Source organism: Sus scrofa, chromosome 1, assembly GCF_000003025.6.
Source record: "Sus scrofa isolate TJ Tabasco breed Duroc chromosome 1, Sscrofa11.1, whole genome shotgun sequence".
Taxonomy (NCBI): Eukaryota; Metazoa; Chordata; class Mammalia; order Artiodactyla; family Suidae; genus Sus; species Sus scrofa.
Window position 1 is genome coordinate 230,917,619 of NC_010443.5, and position 5,302 is coordinate 230,922,920.

Genomic DNA, 5,302 nt, shown 5'->3' on the forward strand with positions numbered 1-5,302 from the left:
CTTTATGAGTACTGGACCTCAATGGCAATATTTTACAGGGATCTGGGAAAGGGTGTTACCAATTACTCAGGGGAAAAAAAAAAAAGATTTCCAGGAAGATAGGAAGTCCTGTATAACATCTACCTTGTCAAGCCATAGGCTACAAGCTGGGCTTTTGCTACTGTATTTGTAGGGAGAATCTCCACATAGAGTACATTTCAATTGATTTTAAAAACTAAGAATTTCCGGAGTTCCCGTCGTGGCGCAGTGGTTAACGAATCCGACTAGGAACCATGAAGTTGCGGGTTCGATCCCTGCCCTTGCTCAGTGGGTCAAGGTTCTGGCATTGCCGTGAGCTGTGGTGTCAGTTGCAGACGCGGCTCGGATCCTGCGTTGCTGTGGCTCTGGTGTAGACTGGCAGCTACAGCTCTGATTCGACCCCTAGCCCGGGAACCTCCATATGCCGCAGGAGCGGCCCAAGAAATGGCAAAAAGACAAAAAAAAAAAAAAAAAAAAAAAAAAAAAGCAAAAAAACAAAAAAAAAACTGTGTGTGTGTGACAAAGAGAGAGAGTGGGTCACTTTGCTTACAGCAGAAATGGACAGAACACTGGAAACCAACTACAATGGAAAAAATAAAAATCATTAAAAAAATATACTTAAAAAAAAAAAACTAAGAATTTCCAACAGAACAAAGGGTGGGAAAAAAAAATGTAATGTATACATGTAAGGATAACTTGATCCCCTCGCTGTACAGTGGGAAAATAAAATAAAATAAAATAAAGAATGAACAACAACAACAAAAAAACAACAACAAAAACAAAACTAAGAATTTCCATCGTGGCTCAGAGGTTAACAAACCCAACTACAATCCATGAAGACTCAGGTTCTATTCCTGGCCTTGCTCAGTGGGTTAAGGATCTGCCCTTGCCATGAGCTGTGGTGTAGGTTCAGATGTGGCTCGGATCTAGGTTGCTGATTGACCCCTAGCCTGGGAACCTCCATATGCCAAGGGCGTGGCCCTAAAAAGACAGGGGAAAAAAAAACCTCTAAGAACCAGATTAAGCAATTTCACAGGAATCCTTTCAACCATTCAGTCCTTAAATCTTTTTAAAGTCATCACACATCACTTCTCTTGGACTCTATGTCCTGCCAAGTGATTAATATCTGAAGGTCTGGAATCACTCAAATGCACCTAAATTACAGAATTTACCTGAAGTACATGCCATGCAATATTTTTCAGTTGAGTCTGCCTGGAGAATTTTGAGGCATGTGGTGGAATGTCAATGAGATGGCAGATTGCTCAGATGCCTGTCATTGGCTCTGAAATGCCACCTAAGCCATGTCATTGTGCCAAAGGTATTTATTTCAATGTACATTTTTCCACAGGGATGGGTGTGAGGCTGCCTGTTCCACTAACTGCAATTCTAGGACTACAGATTTTAAACTTCTTCAAGGCAAGTATAGGAAAAGGTTATCTGAGGATTCCAGAATCATTCTCTTCTCTTCTCTTCTCCATGAGGAGCACTTCAGTGCCAGATTGATCCACAGAGGCTTGGTGCCATGACTCTGGAAGGCAGAATATTGGTAAAATGGCAGGAAAATAATTTGTGTCTACTTGATGCATCATATTCCAATGATTTTAATTTTATTTATTCTTCAGCCACATTTGTCAACTTGGTAAAAGGGACGTGTCTTGCAAAGGCTGCTGTTATGTCACTGAATGACAGCCTCAAATTCTATGACCTACTCGTGGGGACCACTCATGGCATGTCTTAGGATGAGAATTGGCCAGGATTGTATTAGAGTAATAGGGGGAGAGGTGGGCAGGATGAGGGGAGGTTCTACAAGTTCTCCAACTGAGGCCTAACAGGAGAGATCTTGCTCTAGGTTCTGCCTCAGGCAGTTCAGTATCACAGTGTTCCAGGATTAGAGCTACATGAGCTCACAGTTCAAATAGCCCCATTCGTTCATTTCATCCTTTGTATTCATTCACTCATATATTCAACCAATTCCCATTTTGCAGCAAAGCAGGATACAGAAAGAGGAAGGAGTCTATGATTAAAAGGACTAGAATCAGGATTGGGAAAGTTGGCCACAAGGCAGGGAGTTTGGAGCCCGCCTCTGGTTCCCCGGGACAGGACAGGCCCCTGGGGAATTAGGTTCAAGGGAGGTTAGGAGAACAGAATTTAGGGGCAAGGACCAAATCTGGTGCACTGCCTCACATGGAGATTCATCACAGTGAGAACCATTGCTAATGGCCAGAAAGTGGGGTTGATGCTGGTTGAGCCCCAGAAAGTCAGGCTTACCTGAAAGTTCTGGATTTGTTCTGGCAAGTGGAGGTGGGCTAATCCTGTGCTGGGCACCCACTGCTATTTGGAGAAGGCAGGCCCTTGACAACTTTTCTTTTTCCAAAAAGGATCTGCTTAATGATTTCCAGTTCTAGGTTTAGCTAAAACCAATTTCCAAGACTGTATATAGGTGTATAACTGGGTCATTTCAAGCAGAAATTGACAGAACACGTAAATCAACTATAATAAAAATGTTTTTAAATAAAATAAATAAAAAACAGTTTCCAACAGCTTTTGATTTCTTCAAAATTAATCATTCATAATTTTTTGTCTATTCTTCAATAAAGCCTTTTCATCCACAAAAAATAATAATCCAAACAGATATATTATTCCGAAGCTTTACTCATAGGTGAGTTTTTTATTTTTATTTTTTTGTCTTTTTAGGGCTGCACCTGTGGCACATGGAGTTTTCCAGGCTAGGGGTTGGTCAAATTGGAGCTGTAGCCGCTGGCCTATGCCACAGCCAGAGCAATGCCAGATCTGAGCCAAGTCTGCAACCTACACCACAGCTCATGGCAATGGTGGATCCTTAACCCACTGACTGAGGCCAGGGATCAAACCTGCATCCTCATGAATGCTAGTCAGACTTGCTTCCACTGAGCCATGATGGGAACTCCACTGAGTGTTTTTTTTTAGGAAATAACATGAACTTTCAAAATTAATATTGCTTCCAGAATTATGTAACACACTTTTCCAAATAATGTGGGAACCTCCATATTTTGTTCTGCATGGTAATTGTTAGTAATTTTATTAAATTTTTAGTGATAAAGAGAGTAAGACAAAGAGTGAAAGAAAAGAAAGGAAGGGAGGAAGCTGTTGTGGAACCTGAAGGTACTCGATAACAAAGAAAGGACAGAGAATATCATCTTAGGGTGTCAGTCTAACAATTTAGACCATGTCCAAAGTAAGAAGCCATACTTCTTATCATATTTTATAGCATTATTTTCTGATTATAAAATAACACATGCTATTACAGAAAATTTGAGAAATATAGCAGTATAAAGGAGGATAATAAAATTACTCTGAAGCCCAGCAGGGCAAATACTTTGCTCTATATGATTTGTCTATTTTCTATGCAAATATAAATAGGATTTTTTTGAACAAGGTTAGGATTAGATAACACATCCCATTTTGAATGTCTGCACTTTTTACTTAGTAAACTCTTATGTTTTATTTTTTTTTCTGGAAAGGAAAAAATTTCAATGGATTACTTTTTTTCTCACATTATCATGCTCCATCACAAGTGACTAGACATAGTTTCCAGCGCTATGCAGCAGGATCTCATCCATTCCAGGTTTCTCACCCTTATATATTTTATAACATATTACTTCATCATTGAACATTTAATAATTTATACTCACTTTTCTCCCAACGGTGAACATTTAAGTCTTGACTTTTTCTCCACATTATCGTAAATAGCACTGTCACAAACATCCTTCTCTAAATCTTTTTGTTTGTTTGTTTTTGCTTTTTAGGGCTGTACCTGCAGCATATCAAGATTCCCAGGCTAGGGGTTGAATCGGTGCTGTCTGTTGGCCTACACCACAGCCACAGCAACGCCAGACCCAAATCGTGTCTGTGACCTACAGCACAGTTCACAGCAATGCCAGATATTTAACTCACTGAGTGAGGCCAGGGATCGAACCCACACCTTCATGGTTCCTAGTCAGATTCATTTCTGCTACACCACAAAGGGAAGTCCATCCTTGTTTAAATCTTTATGAGCATCCCTGAATTGCCATCCCAGTCAGAAATTTAATGACTGGGAAAGAAGATTCAAATCACACTATAGATTATTTTTACGGAGATAGTTCAAAACCAGAAGTTTATCAAAACACAAGAGAAGTGATAGGCCCATTTTTTCATCTTAAACAACCTCCCTAATTCCTACCACCTACTAGACCTGCTCTGTTAGTCTTCATGTCTCCCTCCTCCCACCTGGCCACTCCTGAGCCACGGTATTTACTCTGGAAGGAATAGCACCTGGTGGTGCAGGCGAAGCAGAGCAGAGGGAGCTCAGATGCAGGACTGGAATGACAGGAGGACACTGGGTGAGCAATGAGGAGCACTTCCAGCCTAGCACTGGTGGAGAAGGCACAGCTGTAGATCCGGTACAGCATTCACAGGGCCCACCAAGTAGGAGCTGTGGCCACTCAGGGCTACAGAAGGGAGTTCTAGCAAATGGAATGAGCCAGCTGTGTGGAAAGAGTGCTACTGAGGGATTAAGGAGCTAGTAATTACCTATAAGATCTGTCCATAAGACTAGCCAAGGCTAAAGTTCCGAGGCAGGGATTCAGTCTGCAAGCTCAGGAAGAGGTAAGTGTTAGACAAAGAAACAAGGTGGTGCAGGCGAAGCAGAGCAGAGGGAGCTCAGATGCAGGACTGGAATGACAGGAGGTCCAGGCCTGGAATCATAATTTTGGAATGAGAAAACTTCTCACTTGGGGCTCAAATAAATTAACAAATCACCTGGAGCACAAACCCCATGTAGGGGAAGGTGTGTCAATTACATGAGGCAAAATTATGCTGCAATAGCCAACATCCCCTACATCTGAACAGTTTAAAACAATATTTTACATTTTCTTCATGCTACACATCCATGGCATGTCAGCAGGAGGGCTTCCATCAACATTGTCCTCACTCCAGAATCCCAGATTAATGATCTGCATTAGCTACATTTGTGGCAGTGGAAGGAGAGGACCGGAAATCCAGCTTCAGTAATAAAATAGTTCCACTCATATTTTCTTGTCCAGAGCAAGTGACATGGCCATGAGTAATTTCAAGGGATCATGAGCCTGGAAGGAGGGATAAACTGGAAATCTTGGTGAGCACTGGCAGTGGCTGCAGGATAATGACCAGAACTAGGTTCTAAAGAAGAGACACTATGAAGGAGGGAAGATTCGAGACATTAAACTACAGCTTACTTGGAGTCCTAACAAACACCTCTTTATCTGGAATCTATGGTGGCACTTAG